Here is a 22,027-nt window from a genome sequence, read left to right on the forward strand (position 1 = left end):
GAAGCCCAAGACACATTGAGAAGCCACATGTAGATACTCCCGTTGACAGTCTGAGCTGAGCCAAGTCTTCAAGCCATCCTAGCACAGGATCCAGACATTGAGCAAAGAGTGCTCCAGATTACTCCAGACCCAAGGCATTTGTGCCATTCCCAGTCATCTTGAGTCTTCCCAGCTGTAGCCCCAGACAATGCAAAACACAGACAAGCCACCCCTGCTGTGCTCTGCCCAAATTCCTGATAAACAGAATCCCTGAACATAATAAAACAGTGGTTGTTTTACACCCCTAGTTTGTGGTGATTTGTTATGCTGTGACAATAATTGGAATAGTGGGTCATAACTCATTAATGGTTTGTAAGATGAATTTAGTGGGGCACTAAAATTAAACTAAAAATTAAAATTTTTGTATTCTATATCTTGACATTTTTATTTAAAAATATAAACAACATAAATTTGCTATTAAAAGTGATCATTTTGTCGCTGTGATTTGGAAGGCTCTGTTCGAAAGATATAGTTATTCAAATGCAATAGCCAGCAGAAAGATGTGCAGAGAAATCCACAAACTCAAGGATAAATGTGTGAAAGAGAACTTTTGACAGTGGAAAAAAGGGAAAGAAAGTAAGTGTTTGTTATGGGAACAAACCCATAACTCCAGTTTGCATGACCAGCTAGAGGATAAGAGGAATGATTTCTTTTTTCTTGTCAAAATTTTTATTGAAGTATAGTTGATTTACAGTATTGTATAAGTTTAGGTGTACAGCACAGTGATTCAGTTATACACACACACACACACACACACACACACATACACATTTCAGATTCTTTTCCTTTATAGGTTATTACATGATACTGAGTATAGTTCCCTGTGCTATACAGTAGGTCCTTGTTGGTTATCTATTTTTTACATAGTAGTGTGTATACATAATCCCAGCCCCCTAATTTATCCCTTCCCCCACCCCCTTTCCCCTTTGGTAACCATAAATATGTTTTCTGTGTCTGTGAGTAAGAGGAATGCTTTCTTGATAGACTACAAATATGAATACTGGCAAAAAGCAACAGTTTAGCACAGGTGTTAAAAAGGACTCTGACAGTAGACTGGGCTTTGTTTTAATCTCTCCTCCACTATCTACATCTGAGTAACTCTAGAAAAATTATATCATGAATCTAAAATTCAGTATTTTCGTCTGTAAAATGGCAATTATGATAGTACCTACTTCACAGAGTTGTTAAGAAATTACATAAGTTACTGTGCATTGCCTAGCAGAGGGTCTAATCCATATAATGAGCTCAAGTAGATAAATAAGAAGTAGAAAACTCAATACATTAGCTTGGTTCTAAATAACTGAGGAAAGTTAGTTGGTATGGTGGGCAGAATTCTAAATGGTCCTCAAGAACCCTACCCCTGATGGATACAGCCTGTATGTGACTACGATGGGAAAGTCACGCCCATGACTAGGTTAGGTTATGTGGCACAGATGACTTAAAGAATAGGAGATTATCGTGGGTAGGTCTGACCTAATCAGGTGAACCCTGAAAAGGGCTCTTCCTAAAGCAAGAAATTTGAAGCAAGACGGATTTGATGCAGGGAAGGTTCTTGGTTGCTGGCTTTGGAGTGGAGGGAACCAAACAAGAAGGAATGCAGATGGGCTCTGGGAACTAACAATTTATCTGTGATTATATCAATGCCAGATAATGACAGTGTTGTTTCTTCATTTCTGATCGTTATAATTACTTCTTTTTCTTGAGTTATGGTGCTAGCTAGGTTTGCCAGTACATCAATAAATAATATCAATGATAGTAGGAATCTTCTTCCCAAGCTCATATGGAAACTTTGAATTATTTAACACAAAGTGTAATATTTGCTATAGGCTTTCTGTAAATTTCTTTATCAAAATAAGGGAGTTCTTTTCTGTTTCCAGTTTGTTAAAATGATTTTTTTAAATCAGGAAAGAATGTTGGATTCTACTGAATTATAATCTCTTCCTTTATCTACTGAGATGGTCATAATTTTTATCCTTTAATCCTTAAATGTAGTGTGTTACATTATTTAATTTTATAGTGTCAAACCAGCCTTGAATTCCTCGAATAAGCCCTACTTCATCATGACTTTAGACCATTTTACTCCATTTATGCCTTCCTCTTCCAGACCTATTTGCTATTATTGTCGTGTTTTTTTAGTTCTACCCTTTTAAACACTATAGGATATTATTATTATTATTATTAGTTTATAAACTCAGTGTTCCTTTGTTTACCCACATATTGATCACTTTCTTTGTTCTTCTTACATATTAGTCCATATGGAATCATTTTCCTGCCTAAAGTGAATCCTTTAAAATTTTCTTTAGAGTGGCTCTAATGGTGGTAAATCATTTTTGTTAGCTTAATTTATCTCCTTCTTTGTACAATATTATTTCTGTGTATAGAAATCTAGCCTGACAGTTATTTTCTTGTAGGACATTGAAGAACCCAATTGCTAGTCTTTTGACTTCCACTATGGCTGTTGAGAAGTCAAGGGTCAATATGCCACTCTTTTAATGATAACCTAATTTTAAGACACTCTCTTTGCCTTCAAACTTCTGCATTTCCACAGGGTGTATCTGGATGTGGATTTATTTTTATTTAACTTGTTTGAGATTCATTGCAATTCTTGAAGCAGTGGATAAGTGTCTTTCAAAAGTTTTTTGGAAAACTCTCACCCCTTATCAGTAAAAACATTGCACCTGCCCTGTTTTCTCTTTCATTGTGTTCTGGAGCTCAGATTAGATATTTGATAAACCATTTCACTTTATCCTATGTTTTTCAATGTTTATTTTATATTTTTCATCTTTTTTCTTTCTGTGCTGCATTCTGGATGCTGTCATCTGGACTATCTTATTCACAAATTCTTTTTTCAATTGTGTGAAATATGTTTGTTGTGTTTTTAATGTCAATTATTTTAATTTTCATGTTAAGCAATATTACTTGATTTCTTAGTGTCTGCTGTGTTATTTTTAATAAATTCCTCTTCCCTGAAAAAATATTCAAGTTTTCAGACTTGCCTTTTATTTCTTTAAACATAGTAAGCATAATTTTTCATAATTTGTGTTAATAATTTCATTATATTAATTATTTTAGGTCTGTTTATGCTGTTATTTCAGCTGATTGTCATTTACAGTACCTTATTTCCTTGTGTTCTGAGTTACCTTTGTGAACTGCTCATTTTTTCATGGAAAATTAGTTGTGGGGATGCTTTGTAGCATAGGATAAGGGTGCCTTCCTCCAGGGATGATTTGTTTTTGTTTCTTCCATGTGTCTAGGAGCACTAAGATTGCAAACTCATTTTAAGCTAAATTCATAGTTTGAATTTTATCAATTATATAAGTTGTGTATGTTTTCCCTCATAGCTTGCCCTTTAACTTTGTTTACAGTTTTTTTTATTGAACTATAGTTTGGGTTTCTTTTTTAATCTTAAGGGGAGCATTACATTTTTTTGGTAATTTTGTTTTTATTCCTTAAGAGCCTCTTTCCTACTCCAAGTCATATGTTCTATATTTTCATCTAAAATATTAAAAAGTTTTGATTTTCATAACTGTAAATTATTTTTATTTATAGTATAATATAGAAAATTTATTTTTTTTAAATGAATATCCAGTAGTCCAAGCACGATTTACTAAATAGTTCATCCTCTCCTCTCTGATTTGAAATACTATGTTTCCATGTATGTATGAGTCTGTTTCTGGGCTCTCCATTCTATTGCAGTAGTGCCTTTACCTCTACAATGTCTGCATGCCTCATTCTTCTTTTTCAAAATTACTTGGAAATTTAGTATTATCTTGTCAAGTACCACATTAAAACCTGTTTGAAAATTAATTGAAATTGGGTAGTATTTATGTAGACTTGTAGCTATTTTACAGTAATAACTTTAAAAAATATTGTCTTTCATCTATGAACATAGCATACATATCTTCATTTATTTCTTTGAGATGTGTTATAATTTTCTCAACAAAATTTTTGAACATCTTCTATGTCTCATTACCTTATCATTTTTTGTGATTGTGAATGGTGTCTTTTTTTTTTCTTTATAATTTCTAGTTGATTTAGCTGGTTTAGAAATATCATTATTTTTTTTGTGTTAATTTTGTAACCAGCAATCTCAATGAACTCTTTTTAGTACTATGAGTTTATTAGAAGATTTACTTGGCTTTTCTATGCAGTAGATCATGTCATCTACAAAGATAGTTTTGTATTTACTTTTTGATATTTATTAAGATAGAAAGTGATAAAAACTCTCATCAAAGTGGGTACCGAGGGAACATATCTCAACATAATAAAGGCTTTGTGACAAACCCATAACTAACATCATACTCAATGGTGAAAAGCTGAAAGACTTTTCTCTAAATTCAGGAAGAATATGAGGATGCCCACTCTCACCACTTCTATTTAACATCATATTGGAAGTCCTAGCCACAGCAATCAGAAAAGAAAAAGAAATAAAAGGCATCCAAATTGGAAGAGAAGAAGTAAAACTGTCACTATCTGCAGATGACATGATACTTTAAATCAAAAACCCTAAAGTCTCTACCCAAAAACTATTAGAACTAATAAATGAATTCAGCAAAGTTGCAGGATACAGGATTAATATACAGAAATCTGGTGCTTTTCTATACATATCAGAAAGAGAAAGTAAAAAAAAAAAAATCCATTTAAAATTACATCTAGGTCTTCCCTGGTGGCACAGTGGTTGAGAATCTGCCTGCTAATGCAGGGGACACGGGTTCGAGCCCTGGTCTGGGAAGATCCCACATGCCGCAGAGCAACTAGGCCCGTGAGCCACAACTACTGAGCCTGCGCGTCTGGAGCCTGTGCTCTGCAACAAGAGAGGCTGCGATAGTGAGAGGCCCGCGCACTGCGATGAAGAGTGGCCCCCACTTGCCACAACTAGAGAAAGCCCTCACACAGAAACGAAGACTCAACACAGCCAAAAATAAATAAATAAATAAATTAATTAAAAAAAATCTGTAAGGTTCCATAAAAAAAAAATTACATCTAAAAGAATGAAATACCTAGGAATAAACTTAACCAAGGATGTGAAAGACCTATACTCTGAAAACTATAAAACATTGATGAAGGAAATTGAAGATGATACAAAGAAATGGAAAGATACCTTGTGCTCTTGGATTGGAAGAATTAATATTGTTAAAATGGCCATACTGCCCAAAGCAATCTATAGATTTAATGCAACCCCTATCAAAGTACTCATAACATTTTTCACAGAACTAGAACAAATAATCCTAAAGTTCATATGGAACCACAAAATACCTCGAACTGCCAAAACAATCTTGAGAAAAAAGAACAAAGCTGGAAGTATCATGCTCCCAAACTTCAGACTATACTACAAAGTTACAGTTATCAAAACAGCATTGTACTGGCATAAAAACAGACATATAGACCAGTGGAACAGAACAGAGAGCCCAGAAATAAACCCACACAACTATAGTCATTTAATCTAAGACAAATGTGGCAAGAATATACAGTGGAGAAAAGACAGTCTCTTCAACAAATGGTACTGGGAAAACCGGACTGCTACATGTAAAACAATGAGATTAGAACATTTCCTCACACCATACACAAAATAAACTCACATTGGATTAAAGACTTAAATGTAAGACCTGAAACCACAAAACTCCTATAAGGGAACATAGGCAAAACATTCTTTGACATAAATCATAGCAATATTTTTCTGGATCTGTCTCCTAAGGCAAAAGAAATAAAAGCAAAAATAACAGATGAGACCTAATTAAAAGCTCTTGCACAGCAAAGGAAACCAATGACAAAGTGAAAAGACAGCCTTTAGAATGGGAGAAAGTATTTGCAAAGGATATAACCTATTGGGGTTAATATTCCAAAATATATAAAGAGCTCATACAACTCAATATCCAAAAAAAACCCAACCAATCAAAAATGGGTAGAAGACCTGTATAGACATTTTTCCAAAGAAGACATATGGATGGCTAACAAGCACATGAAAAGATGCTCAACAACGCAATTATCAGAGAAATACAAATCAAAACAACAGTAAAATATCACCTCACATCTGTCAGAATGGCTATCATCAAAAAGTCTACAAATAAATGTTGGAGAGGATGTGGAGAAAAGGGAACCTTTGTGCACTGTTGGTGGGAATGTAAATTGGTGCAGCCACCATGGAAAACAGTATGGAGCTTCCTCAAAAAACTAAAAATAGAACTACCATATGATCCAGCAATACCACTCTTGAGTATATATCCAGAAAAAAATGAAAACACTAATTTGAAAAAGATCTATAATACACAAGATATGGAAGCAACCCAAGTGCCCATCAACAGACAAATGGATAAAGAAGTTGTGGTATATGTATACAATGTAATATTACTCAGCCCTACAAAGAATAAAGTCCTGCCATTGGTGGTAGCATGGATGGACCTAGAGAATGCTTAGTGAAATAAGTCAGACAGAGAAAGACAAATACTATATGATATCATTATATATGGAATTTGAAAAATAATACAAATGAAATATATGCAAAACAGAAACAGACTCATAGATATAGGAAACAAACTAGTGGTTACCAAAGGGGAGAGAGAAAGGGGCAGGAACAAATAGGGGTTATAGGATTAAGAGATACAAACTACTATGTATAAAATAGATTAGCAGCAAGGATATATTGTACAGCACAGGGAATTATAGCCATTATCTTGCAATAACTTTTAATGGAGTACAATCTGTTAAAATACTGAATCACAATGCTGTATACCTGAAACTAATATAATATTATAAATCAACTATACTTCAATAAAAATGCTTTAATGTTTAGTGTAATGTTTATTGAAAGGTTTGAGAGTAATTTTGTATCAGATTAAGGAAGTTCCCTTCTACTCCTCATTTTCTAAGAGGGATTGTTTTCTTTTTTCTAAATCATAAATGAATATGGACTCATTGAATGTGCTTTTGTTCTCTGTAATTTTGAAAAAGTTAAATTATTTTGTCTTTTCAAGACCTGAAGTCATTTATGCCCATAGTTTCATTTCTATCTACTGCTTTAACTTTCTGATTCGCCATGATTTGTATCTTGAATTCTATTTTATACTTTATTCAATCTTATATGTACATAGTAGAGGAAATTACCTCAAATCAAAAGTTTTAATTAATTTATTTTTAATTTTTTGGCTGCGTTGGGTCTTCGTTGCTGTGTGAGGGCTTTCTCTAGTTGGGCGAGCGGGGGCTACTCTGCATTGCGGTGCGCGGGCTTCTCATTGCAGTGGCTTCTCTTGTTGGGGAGCATGGGCTCTAGGCGTGTGGGCTTCAGTAGTTGCAGCACACGGGCGTGTGGGCTTCAGTAGTTGCAGCACATGGGCTCAGTAGTTGTGGTGCACAAGCTTATTTGCTCCATGGCATGTGGGATCTTCCCGGACCAGGGCTCGAACCTGCGTCCCCTGCACAGGCAGGCAGATTCTCAACCACTGCACCACCAGGGAAGTCCCCAAAAGCTTTTAGAAGTATTTTAACTAGGAGTCTGATTGCTAGGTGTAGTGAGTTGAATGGTGGCCTCTAAAAAGATATGTCCACGTCCTAACCTCTGAAACCTGCGAATGTAACCTTATTTGAAAAGGTGTCTTTACAGATGTAATTACGTTAAGGATCTCAAGACAAGATCATCCTAGATTATCTAGGTGAGCTCTCAATCCAATGACAATAGTCCTTCTAAGAGACATACAGAGGTCTTCTCCTTCTTCTCCTCCAAGAAATGCATAGAGCTACCAGAAGCTAGAAGAAGCAGGGAAGAATTCTTCACTAGCATCTTCAGAAAGAGTGTGGCTCTATGGACAACTTGATTTTGGACTTCTGACCTCCAGAACAGTGAGACAATACATTTCTGTTGGGGCAGTTTTTTATGATACCCCTAGAAAACTAATACCGTTCTGGTTATTAACTCTTTTTCTATTTTATATGTTGCAAATGTCTTCTACGTGCCTGTCTCTTGTCTTTTAGTGGAATATGGGTGATCATCATCTTTTTTCACACATTGAGTCTCATTGTCTTCCAAAATGTCTCTGAGTTTTTTCCAGAAAGATTTGAAGAGTTTTTTCTGAAATTAAGGTAAAGGTGGAGTTATAGTAGTGGTGTGGAAAGGTATGTTTCTTATTAAAGGCACTGACAGCAGGGAAATTAACATTGTCTCTTGGCAAAAACACAAATCAGCTTCGTAGCTGAGTGATAAAACATTATTGACAAGTGTTAAAAGTGATGAAAGTGATGAAAGACTGTACTTTCACATGGCACACGTGGACAACTTTTTTTTTTTAAATAAATTTATTTTATTTCTTTTTGGCTGTGTTGGGTCTTCGTTGCTGTGCGTGGGCTTTCTCTAGTTGTGGCGAGCGGGGGTTATTCTTTGTTGTGGTGCGCAGGCTTCTCATAGCGGTGGCTTCTCTTGTTGCAGAGCACGGGCTCTAGGCGTGCGGGCTTCAGTAGTTGTGGCACTTGGGCTCAGTAGTTGTGGCAACTAAGCACGGGCTTAGTTGCTCTGCGGCATGTGGGATCTTCCCAGACCAGGGCTTGAACCCGTGTTCCCAACATTGGCAGGTGGATTCTTAACCACCATGCCACCAAGGAAGCCCATGGACAACGTTTTTATTATCCTAGAAGAATCAGAGAGGGAAAATAAATCTGTAAGAGTTAAAAGTAGCTGAAGTCTACAAATTTAGCATGTGCTCAGGTGAAAAATTCTGTGTGCATTCATGTGTGTGTGTTGTAAAGTGCCATTATTTACAGTATTCAAGAGGTAGCCTTTTGTAATTTCCTGTTTATTTTTCTTAGTCTGAGATATAACCTTTTTTCAATAAATATTTCCCTTTAGAATGACTTAAATATATCAGACAGATAATATGGTGCCACTATTAATACATGACTATTCAGTAGCTCAGAAATTAAGTGCATTATATATAAATAGAAAATTATTTTCAAGATTTCTAGGATGGTCCTACATTGTCATTACTCTCTGAAAGCATGGATCTTCCCCCACCTTGGGTCACCAGTAGAAGACCTTCATGTGGATTTCCATCAATAAGTATTTTTCTCATTGACTAAAAAAAATTGATATTTTGGGTGGGAGCTTTGGAGAGGAGAAGCTGGAGTCTCTTAGCTTAGCGTATCAGAGACAGGTATGGTCCCCTCAAGTACTTCAGCTTGACCTGAACTACTGGAGTTCAGCTTCAACATAATTACAGCACAGCAAGGAGTCCCTTCTGGAAACCAGCTGCTTGATCAGGGATTCATTTATCAGGAGGATTATGACTCCAAACATTTTTCTAAACTGTTGTGGCCATTTAAAAAGGAAAAAAAAAGAGGAGTCTGGGGAACTAATTAGGAAGGAGTGGCTCCCCTCCGAGTCTTGACCTTAACCCCACTGAGAAAGTATGGAATTTACTTTACCTAAGTAAGGAAAGAACATAAATAGTTGGCAAAAATGCTCTGTGGTATGAGTTCCAGCAAGTCATGAATTGGCCTGTTACAGACAGGGAGAGAAAAAGGAAACAAAACACAAGAGAAACTCCAAAAACTTTAAAAGTTAACAATTAAATGTATCATTGTAACACATTATTATTTTGTACTTTCCTGATTACAAGAAAATAAACCAATGTGAGTCTGTGATTAGTATATAAAATGTAACATGAAAAAAATGTTTTTGGTCTTTGTCAGGTTATGAAGTGTTACCACAATGAGTCTGGGTATCACTTTCTATTATTCCATTTAGTAGATTGTGTTTTCTCTATCTGCATTTTAATGTCTTTCATTAGTTTTGGAAAATCCTCAGGCTTAACCTTGTAGAATATTGTTTCTTCCACATTACTTGCTCCTCTTTCTCCAAATCTAGTTGTGTTACACCTTCTTATCTTATTTTCCATGTTTCTTAAACCCTCTTTCATTTAAAAAAAATCTCCTGATATATTTTTTGTTACATTCTGGGTAATGTCATTATTTCTATCTTCCAGTTACTGAGCTGTTTCAAACGTACTACTTAATCCATTCACTAAGATTTTCATTTCAGTCATTGTAACTTTCACTTCTTAAAGTTCCATTAAAAAAAAAAAGTGTAATTCTTGAAAGTCTTAGTTTTATGTTGGGAGGACTTCAAATAGTTTGCAAAACTGCTAGAAGCAGAAATTTAGCCTCTTTTCAATTCTGTCTCTGCTGTATTAAGTAAACTGTAGGATAAATGAAGATATAATAGCTAGGAAGTTCAAATGAACAAAAACAAGTACTTGTACCTCCTTGTATAGTCTACAGAGTTCTTTAAAATACTGGCATTTAATTTCATCTTCATAGTACTCTTGTGAGGTGCTTACTCTTATTTACATTGCTGAAGCTAAGAGACTTAACCGAGGCCTCCAAGCTAGTAATAAGTAGCGCTGAAATTAAACTCATGTTTTATGACTCATTTTATTCCATACTTTTCCAGTATATATTCTTAAACAATTTTTATGTTTATGCCGTGGAGTAATAGAGTGTTGGGTAATTAGGGAAAGGTGTACTTTGTCCCATTATATCATAATTAAACTTTCTTTGAAAAAAGCTACTTAGGTTCAGCCCAAGATAACTAAAAATGTTTCATGAGTAGGAGACAATGGATTTTCAGAATAACTTTTTTCCTGCCTTATTTTTTTCATTTCCATGTTTCCTTACTTTTTCTTTCTATATTTCTACCCCCGTTTTTAGGGTCTTATGTTCTGTAAAGCAATTAATAAATTGCAGTTTATAATAATTTAAGATCTACTACTTTGTAGTTTGTTGGATCACTATGACGATGGAATTAGATCATGTATATTCACGTTCCTCATAAAGTGTCTGGTTCCCAATGGGCGCTCAAAAAAAGAGGAATTCTTTTAAATGCAAAGATAGCATAAATACTAATCCAATGAAGTCATAATTCCACTTTGTATCCCTCACAACCTGTATCAGTCAGGGTTCTGCAGAGAAACAGAACCATTAGCGTGTGTGTGTGTATGTGTGTGTGTGTGTGTGTGTGCACGTGCGCACGTGCACGTGTGTGTGGAGAGAGAGACAGAGAGAGATTGACTTTATAGAATTGGTCCACGTGTTTGTGGAAGACTGGCATGTCTGAAATTTTTAAGGTAGGCCAGCAGGCTGGAAACTCAGGCAGGATTTCTCTGTTGCAGTCTTGAGGTAGAGTCTCTGCACCGGGAAACCTCAGTGTTTCAAAATTAACCATCATACAGCGTGTAGTATTAATCCATGGCTTTTCACATTCAGGGACTATATCAAATGTTTTTATTGAATTCAGTTATATTTTTAGAAAAATATTTCTCACATATCACACCAAAGTTTAATTTATCCATATTTAGTCAGAAAGCTTACTCTCTGTTTACTCACCTTCCAAAAAAGATATTTTTAAAATATTAGCATCACTGGTTTAACTGTATAGCTTGCCATGGTGACTTTGTTTTATAGGCAAAACTCATTTGAATATTTATATTCTAATGTGCTTATTTGATATCAAAATGAGACACTTTAATAACAGGCTCTAACATAGATTTGTTGTTGTACTAAGCATTGTATGCATACATATATTATTGATAAGCTTTATAACAACCCTATGAAGAAAGTATATTACTATAATCTCTATTTTATAGATGAGAAAACTGAAACTCAGAATTTAAATTACTTTTTCAAGGTCATAAACATGACTGCAAATAAAAATCAGATCTCTTTGAATCTAGGCCAGTGCTTTAACCACTCTGCTTGCATAGCTCTTAATGTTCTTATGATACTAATTTATTTTAGTTATAATGACAAAAGCACTGAGAAAACTTTAAATACATTCTGAATCAAAATATTTGTGTACCAATAGATTGGATTCTCCATATACATAAGGAGAAATTTAAGTCTTTTTCATATGAACTTTGTATAATGAAGATTTAAGTGTTGAAAGTCAGCTTCTTAACTGCTTTTCAGATTTCGTTCTCTCCTGGAATTTTTTAAAGTACAGTTTCTGAAATAATGTTTTATACAACATTAGTTCTATATTATATCAGTAAAATATTACTTTGGTCAAATAAGTTTGGGAAATTTTGAGTTAAAAAAGTCCAAAGAGAGTGCTTATTGCAATATTTCTCAGAGTATGTTATGCTCAAGTGCATTGTCACTTTCCAAAACTGGGGTAGCTATAGTTGTTTCCAAACTTTATTTGAACAGCAATTCATGGGACTAGTGTCCCAAAGAACTTGCTTTTGGGAAATGCTATCCCAAAGTTAAGATAATATTTTATAATATCATCTTACTTGTCTGAATGTCTGAAACCTAATTTTCAAAACATAGATAAACCGGAAACCCAGATGATCCAGCTAAGGGACCATCACAGGTAAAGCAGTTATGCTATAGAGGAGAGCTGTGTAAAACAAGGTTTCTGAAGGGGTCAAAGTAAAGGATAGTATGTCTTGGAGAACATTTGTACCACCGCCAGTCCATGGAATCTGGAAATGCAGAGTTTCCTTAAAACTCACTGAGTTCTCTATGCTAGTTCTTGATGGTCAGGGAAATTCACATCCCCAAAGCTTCCACAATCAAGTTTCAAATAATATTTTGCATTTATACCATAACTTCTAATTTTTCAAAACATTTCCACATGTATTACCTTATTTAACCATGCCAGACTCACTGGTAAGTTGTGATAGGCCTGGTTTTCACAGCTGTGGAGGTGATTTGAGAACTCTCCTGCTTTACAAATTTTGGGTTTTGTCTGGAGCTATGCTTTAGGAATCAATGAAGCACATCCCCAAGTAATGAGGCAGAACTGTGGACAGCTGGGAAATTGAAGCTCACACACCAGCCTGGGGTTCTTTTACAAACAAGAATTTTTTTTTTTCTTTTCAAACAAAGGCTCTTAGATGATTATGAAACTAACAGGTTTTCTAAATTAGTGGAATCTTCCTATTACACAATAAAGTTCTCATCTGCTCACTGTGAAAAGGACTGTAGGTAACTATCTAGTCTTTTGCTGTTATTCATGTATTTTTTCATGGTTTTTTTTTCCTCTGATTACAACACACATTCATGTGCACTGTAAAAAATTCTTAAAATACAGGGACTGGGCTTCCCTGGTGGCGCAGTGGTTGAGAATCTGCCTGCTGATGCAGGGGACACGGGTTCGAGCCCTGGTCTGGGAAGATCCCACATGCTGCGGAGCAACTAGGCCTGTGAGCCACAACTACTGAGCCTGCGCGTCTGGAGCTTGTGCTCCGCAACAAGAGAGGCCGCGACGGTGAGAGGCCCGTGCACCGCGATGAAGAGTGGCCCCCGCTCGCCGCAACTAGAGAAAGCCCTTGCACGGAAACGAAGACCCAACACAGCCATAAATAAATAAATAAATAAATAAATAAATAAATAAATAAAAATACTACCTATGCAATGCCTAAACTTATTGTTAAAAAAAAAAAAAAATACAGGGACTTCCCTGGTGGTGCAGTGGTTAAGAATCTGCCTGCCAGTGCAGGGCACGGGTTCAAGCCCTGGTCCGGGAAGATCCCACATGCCGCAGAGCAACTAAGCCCGTGTGCCACAACTACTGAGCTTGCGCTTTAGAGCCTGCAAGCCATAACTACTGAGCCTGCCTGTCACAACTACTGAAGCCCACGTGCCTAGAGCCCGTGCACCGCAACAAAGAGTAGCCCCCGCTCACCGCAACTAGGGAAAGACCGCACGCAGCAATGAAGACCCAATGCAGCCAAAAATAAATGAATGAATAAATAAATTCATTTTAAAAATTCATAAAATACAGAAATATATAACATGCAAAGTGATAGTTCTCTATAATCTTGCTACTATTAATGGCTATAAATAACTTGGCTTATATTCTTCTAGATTTAATTTTACTATGCATTTACTATCAACCACATATGTGTATATTTATAATTTTAATTTAAGAATAACATATAGAAAATTGCACTAATTTTAAGGTTATATCTTAGTGAAGTATAAGAAAGTGGACAAACTCATATCTCCACCAGATAAGAAAGTGGACAAAGTCATATTTCCACCAGCCAAGTAAAAAAAAAATAGAGTGATTCCAGTACTCTGAAAGCTTCCCTTGTGCCCTGGTCTTCATCATTACCCACTTCTTCCTCCCCAGAGGTAACCATTGTTTTGACTTCTAATACCATAGGTTTTTTTTTTTTTTTCAACTTTATATAAATGGAATCATGGAGGATGTACTCATTCATGTCTGGATTCTTTCATTCTACATTGTATTGATTAGACTTCTTCCATATTGTAACATGTAGCAATTTATTCATTTTCATTGTTGCATGATACCCCATTGTGGGAATATACCACAGTTCAATGGTTGATGAATATTTAGATATGTTCCAGTTTTAGAGTATTATAAATAATGATGCTATGAACATTCTTGTGCATGTCTTTGTATGCCTCTTGCTTGGATAGATACTAAGAAATGAAATCATTGGACTATAGGACATATAAATATCCAACTTTAGTAGATGATACCAAACAGGTTGCTGAAGGGGTTACAGAAATTTATACTCCGACCAGCAGTGCATGGAATGTTAATGACTCCACATCTTCAACACCTGGGCAATGTCAGTCTTTGTAATTTTATAGCCATTCTGGTGAGGGTGTAGTGGTGGCTCATTGTGGTTTTCCTTGGCATTTACCTGATTATTATTTCTTTCCCACTGTCTTTGTGCCCTTCCGTCCAGATATTATCTTCTGATTCATTTTCTGCCTTATTATTTCTCTCTTCAACTGTGTCTAACCTGCTATTAAACTTACTCATTGGGATAATTTCCGTTATTATGTTGCTAATTTCCACTTGGTTCTCTTTTACATTTTCAACTTCTTGACCAAATTCTCAGTCTTGTCGTATAAACCCTTACATATACCAGCTATTTAACGACCATGTTTTATATCTCCATTATCTGGATCTCTGTGGGTTACTTCTATTGTTCACAATTTCTCTTGATTTTCAGTCACCAAGTCTCGCTGCTCACATACCAAGTTTCTGATTGAGTGCTAGATATTGATGATGAAAAACTGTAGAGATAATTTGATACTCCTGCAGAGAGAATAGAGATTTGTTTCCAGTAGTTCACCCAGGAGCACTAGCAACCCAGATCATCTTAGTTCAATGAGGAATTGAGGTAGCACAAAAATTGGCTTCAATTTCTGTGGAGGTGATGTATTTCCAGTTCACCCGCCCTAAGTCCTAAGATGTAGCTTTTCAGGAACTTCTTAACCCAAAGAATGGGGGTTGGTTTATAAAGGTTCCTCCTTTGTAATGTGCCTTGACCTTCATTGTTTGCCCTTTCTTCTCCCAGCTGTATGAGACTGTGAAAAGTGCTACTTATCCTGTCTCTCAACTCTGCTCTTGAACCAGCAGATACCTCCTGGGGAGAGTGGTCCTCAATGCTGGCTTCTGATCTTTGGGCTTCCTTCCTCTTAGCCCTATAATTACTCATGTCATAATGTGGTAATTCTCTGATCATTTCAAATAGATTAAAAAATACTATGTGTAGCTTTTCTAGTTTTCCTCATCTAATCTATCTTTTGTGGAAGCTTATATGATCCTAATGGTGCTTTTTGCCACATGAATGTTTAAAATTTTATGTACACATATTATAAGTATTTAATTTTTTGACTGAGCTTCATGCCGTGCTTACATGAGTCATTTCCACTCCAGGCTATAAATATTTACCTATTTTTTTTCTAGTTTGTTATGGCTTCAAAAATGTTTTAATTTCATGTGGAATTCACTTTGGAGTAAGGGATGAGGTAGACTTTAGTTTTAAAAATTAACACCATGAGCATCACCGTGTTTTCCCCACTGATTAGAAATAAACTTCCCCCCTTACTATCCGCTTAATTTCTTGATATATTGGAGTATTTCTAAACTTTTCTGTTGAAGGAACCCAGCTATTTATTCCAGTACCTATTCTACATAATTTTAATTATGATAGTTTAATAATATTTTAAAAATCTGGAAGTTCTAACCTCTTTCCAATACTTAAAAATTAGGCAGTTACCACTTATTTTTCTTCTAGATTTAGCTTTGGACTGAATTGTGTACAAAATCTGTTTTAGTCAGCTTGCACTGCCATAACAAAATACTGTGGACTGGGCAGCTTAAACAACAGAAATTTATTTTCTCACCATTTTGGAGGCTAGAAGTCCTAGATCAAGATTTAGCAGGGTCAGTTTCTGGTGAGGGCTCTTTTTCTGCCTTGCAGATGACTGCCTTCTTGCTATGTTCTCACATGGCCTTTTCACAGTATGTGTGGGTGTAAAGAGAGATCGCTTTCTCTCTCTCTCTTCTTGTAAGGCCACCAGTTCTGTAGGATTAGGACTCACCCTTATGATCTCATTTAACCTTAATTATCTCCTGAAAGCCCTGTCTCCAGATACAGTCACATTGGGGGTAAAGGCTTCAACATATGATTTTGGGGGAAGGAGATACAATTCATAGTTGAAGACTTAATCCCCAATGTGACGTTCTTCTCCTATTCCATCCACATTCTTATTCCCATCTTGAGGTTACCATTAACTAGAATTTTAGGTTTACTATTATCTTTTTGGATAATTTTTGCCATATATGTTCATACATGGATGTATATACATTTAGTTTTGAGCTCTTGTTTTAGAGCTTTATAAATATGGTATCATGCTCTATGTAATCTTTTACGATTAGCCTTTTTTACTCCATATTATATTTCTAAGGTTAATCCAGGTAGCTGTAATTCATTTTTCCCTGCTGCATAATATCTCCATATGTGAATATTCCAAAATCTATTCATTTTGCTGTTGAAGGACCTTTGGATGATTTCTCAAATGAAATGAGCTTATGAAAATTCTTGTACATTTCTTCTGGTGCATTTATGTATGGGATTTTTCAGGGAATATATCTAGGAGTAGAATTGCTAGACCCCAAGTTAGGGAGATCTTTAACTTTACAAAATAATGACAAATTGTTTTCTAAAGTGGTTCCATGCATTCTCCACAAGAAATGTATGAGTTCCTGTTGGTCCACATCCTCCTCAACAATTGGTGTTGTGTTGGTTGTAAAGGTTTTGTCTTTAAGCTCCAAACCCACCTTCTGTACTGACTTAACTAGTACTCTGAAAACGACATTGCTTTTTTTCTAGCTTGCTTCCTTTTAGTTTTTGCTAATGGCAAGGGGCACTAGAGGGAGTTTGGAAAGTAGGAAGAGACAGAAGGGGCTTTCTTTTCTGTTTGTGTGATATTTTCCAATCGATGTTCTTCCAACAATGGCATTTCACCTCAGTAGCAGAAGCTGGTTATAAGGGTGGTTATTTCCAGTTTCCAGCTTTTTTCTACACTCCTAGAATCAGCCTCATTGTACTCACTTAGAGGCACCAAAAGCAGTGGGACAGTTTTCTCTCCTCAGAAGTGAGTCCCAGCTCTGTGTAGCCCCTCTACTGATCTTCAGAAGCACAGCCAGTAGCAGCTAGTGGAGCTCCTTCCTCAGAATTTTGACTCTTAGTTCCTTGAGTCCTTCCTCTACATTCCTGAAGGACAACAGCAGTGAGGCAAAAGTCTGAATCCCACCTCCTCAGGCCTTCTCCTTCAAGTTTTAATGTTAGGGTAGCCCCTAACTTCTTCCCTTGGTTCTTCAGTGTTAGGGGTAGTAACTGCTTCCTATAGTAACTAACTTTGTGTTACTGCAGTGTTCCCTTTCTGTTTTTTATTTTTATTTTTATTTTTTTTCAGTCTTTTAATACCACAGAACCAATTCCCTATGTTAAATTCTCTCTGATGACATAACTATGTGGTTTCTATTTTCTTGGCTGATAAAGATATTGTTGGACTTCTTAATTTTTGCTAATGTACTGGATATAAAATGGTATCTCATTAAGCTCTTTTTTTGTGTGTGTTTCTCCAGTTATATTAAGAAGGTTGAACGTTTTTTGGATAAGTTTATTGAACATACATGTTTCCTTTTCTGTGAAATGCCTTTCATGTTGTTTGTTCATTTTTCTATTGGATTTTTTCTTATTGATTTGTACTTCTCTGTATATTCAGAATATCAATTGGTTGTACATTTTATGTATTGAAAAAATCTCCTAGTTTGTGACTTACACTTTCACTTTCTTTATGGTATCTTTTGATAGGGGAGTTTTTTTATTTTAATGTGAATTCCTTTATATTATTCTTTATTGTTAATTATTTGGGTCTTGTTCAAGAAATCCTCTATCCCAAGATAAGAAAGATAGTCACCTCAAATTATTTAACTTCTGTTTTTCACATTTAGATTCTTAATTCCACTGGAATTGTGTGTGTGTGTGTGTGTGTGTGATGAAATGTAGGAATTCCAATTTCAATTCTTTTCATATATGCTTTCCAACTATGTCCCCTTTTTATCTACTGTCATATATAATCTGTCATAGATCAAAGTTCCAAGTATGTGAGAGCCTATTTCATGGCTCTCCATTTTGTTATAATGGTCAGTTTGTCTATTCCTGAAAGAATAAATACACTATATCTTAATTATTATAACTTTATGTGATGTCTTAATATCTGGTAAAGCAAGTTTTTTTGTTCTTTTTCTAGAATATCTTTGCAATCTTGGATCTTTGCCTTCCAGATGCATCATTTCAAATTCCATGAAAAATTTTATTGGAATTGCATTGTCTCTGTAGATCATTTGGTAGAACTGATATAATTACAATATTGTATTTCTATGCATAGACATGTGATAGCTCTTCATGTATTTAGTATTTATTTAATTTCTTTCAATGTTTTGTAATTTCTTTCCATACAATATTTTAAGATGAATTCCTAGGTACTGCATGATACAGTTGCAATTGTAATTAGTATCTTTTAGAAAAATTATATTGTTTGTTGATGAGCTTTTCATTTCTTGCCCCTTCCCTTAATTTTCCTCACGTGTTTATTCTTTCAGATAAAATTTAACATTGTCTGTCAATGAAAAAAAGTTAGGGAGGTTTTGATTGAAAGTGAGTTTAATCTGTTTGTGTGGAACTGACATCTTTATAATGCTGAACAGAACACTACGTGAAAACTGAAGTTTCAGTAGAGACCACTAGATACAATAGGTGAAACACTCCATGAGCAAATCAACAAATGTAGATGTTAAAAAGGTATATCCAATAGTCAGCTTCATGATTATTAAATGCTCCAATCATCTCAAGACTATAAAATGTAGACAGAAGAATTTGTGTGTGTGAGGAGAGTGCTATTTGTGAACTGTGATTTCCTTTGGAGGAGGGGTGCTAAAGGGCATTATTCATAACATCCCCAAACCTGAAACAATCTCAATGTCCATCAGCAGCAGAGTAGATAACTAAGTTGTGGTTAATTCATATGATGGAATAGTGTACAGCAATGAAAAAGTACAAACTACTGCTATATATAATAACATGGATGACTCTCACAGACATAATATTTAGTGAAAAGAGCCACATACCAAAGAGTACATATTGTATGGAGTCTATTTCTATAAAGTTCAAAAACAGGTAAAACTAATTTATAGTGCTAGAGGTCACAATTGTAGTTACCTTTGAGGAGGTAATGACTTGAGAGGTGGCACAAGGGAGCTTGCTGGATTCTGAATTGTTCTATATCTTGATCTAGGTCATGGTTACACGCACACACACACGTATATATGTGTGTGTGTGTGTATATATATATATATATATATATATATATATATATATATATATAATCAAGGGAGAAGAGAATTTCAGGAAGCGAGGCTTATTTTTGTCCTCCAGGAGTTTAATAAATCAATAAATTTTGGGGCTCATTTCTATATTCTTCTTAGGTTTTCAGCAGAAATACAGCAATATCAAGTGTACAAGCTGGGAACATGACCATTATTTTCCCTTACTCAATATTTTTTTTCTTTTTTGTTTTTTTCTTTTTCATTGAGGTGACATTGGTTTATAACATTATACAAGTTACATGTGTACATTATATTTTGACTTCTATGTATACTACAGCATGTTCACCACTAAAAATTTAGTTTCCATCCCTTACCATACACTTGATCCCCTTTAACCATTTCACCCTCCCCCTCCCCACCACCCCCCTCGCCCTGCCCCTTCCCATCTGGTAATCACCACTCTGTTCTCTGTATTTACTTGTTTGCTTTTGTTTGGTTTGTTCATTTATTTTGTTTTGTTTGTTTCTTATATTCCACATATGAGTGAAATCATATGGTATTTGTCTTTTTCCATCTGACTTATTTCACTTAGTGTAGTATCCTTAAGGTCCATTCATGTTGTCAGAAATGGAGAGATTTCATCTTTTTTTAATGACTGAGTAATATTCCACTTGTGACATTTATCTCACATCTTCTTTATCGAGTCATCCATTGATGCGATGAACACAGGAGTGCATATATCTTTTCTTAGTGTTTTTGTTTTTTTTTGGATAAATACCCAGAATTGCTGCATGGGGGGTGGTGGTGGTGGTGAGATGAATTGGGAGATTGGGATTGGCATATATACACTTATATGTATAAAATAGATAACTAATAAGAACCTGCTGTATAAAAAAATTAAATTAAATTTAAAAAAAAAGATTAAAAAAAAATACCCAGAACTGGGTACTTCTAGTCTTAATTTTTTGAGGAATCTCCAAACTGTTTTTCATAGTGGCCACACCAATTTACATTTCCATCAAAAATGTATGAGGGGGACTTCCCTGGTGGCGCAGTGGTTGAGAGTCTGCCTGCAAATGCAGGGGACACGGGTTCGAGCCCTGGTCTGGGAGGATCCCATGTGCCGCGGAGCAACTAGGCCCGTGAGCCACAACTACTGAGCCTGCGCTCTAGAGCCCACGTGCCACAACTGCTGAAGCCCGTGCGCCTAGAGCCCCGGCTCTGCAGCAGGAGAAGCCACCACAGTGAGAGGCCCACGCACTGCAACGAAGAGTAGCCCCCACTCACTGCAACTAGAGAAAGCCCATGCACAGCAACGAACACCCAACAACGAAGACCCAATGCAGCCAAAAAAACCAAAAAGTTAACAACAAAACTGTTACCAAAAAAAGTATGAGGGTTTTCTTTTCTCCACATCCTTAACAACACTTGTTATTTCTTGCCTTTTTTGATAATAGCCATTCTAACAGGTGTGAGGTGATATCTCACTGTGGTTTTGATTTGCATTTCCCTAATAATTAGCGATCTTAATCATATTTTATCTTTATTTCCAAATCCATATTTACTTAGAATTTTAGTCCTAAGCTCTGAATCTTCAAAATTATGAAATATTGGAAAAAAGTGAAAGAAAACTGACGGATGACTATTGGATTTGTTGAGATGATAGCAGAGATCCATGGTTTTTTAAATCAGTTTACTTGCTGATCCACTTAGTATTTTCTCATATTCATTAGTGATGAATAAAAATGTTTGGATATTTTTACTCTTTATCCCAACCATTGGCTGTTTTAGTACCTTTTTTACCTCAATCTGACATTTTCCTGTTGATTTATTAAATTTTTATGTTCCTCCTTGTGTTACTTTCCTGTGGTCATTGTAATAAATGACCATAACCTTGGTGCTTAAGACAACATAAATTTATTCTCTCACAGTTTTGGAGGCTGGAAGCCCTAAATCAGTGTTCACTGGACTGAAGTCAAGGTGTTGTCAGGCCTGCACTCTCTCTGGAAGCTCCAGGGAGAGAATTAATTCCCAGCCTCTTCCAGCTGCTGGTGGTTGCCAGCATTCCTTGGCATGTGGCTCCATCACTCAAGTCTCTGCTTCTGTGGTCACACTGCCTTCTCTTTTCCTGTCTGGGTCAAACAGAAAACAGGGACTGGGACCTCATATCTTTAGTCTACTATACCTCCCCACCAAATTGCAAGTTCCATGGGAGCAGAGCCCTTGTATGTGTGTGCTCATTGCTCAGAAGAGTTGGGAGCAAGAATGCCTGGCACACAGTAGGCATTCACTTAGTATTTGTCAAATCAATCATTAATTATAGGGAATCAATTTGAAGAC

Source organism: Eschrichtius robustus, chromosome 4 (genome assembly GCF_028021215.1).
Source record: "Eschrichtius robustus isolate mEscRob2 chromosome 4, mEscRob2.pri, whole genome shotgun sequence".
In the NCBI taxonomy this organism is placed as follows: domain Eukaryota; kingdom Metazoa; phylum Chordata; class Mammalia; order Artiodactyla; family Eschrichtiidae; genus Eschrichtius; species Eschrichtius robustus.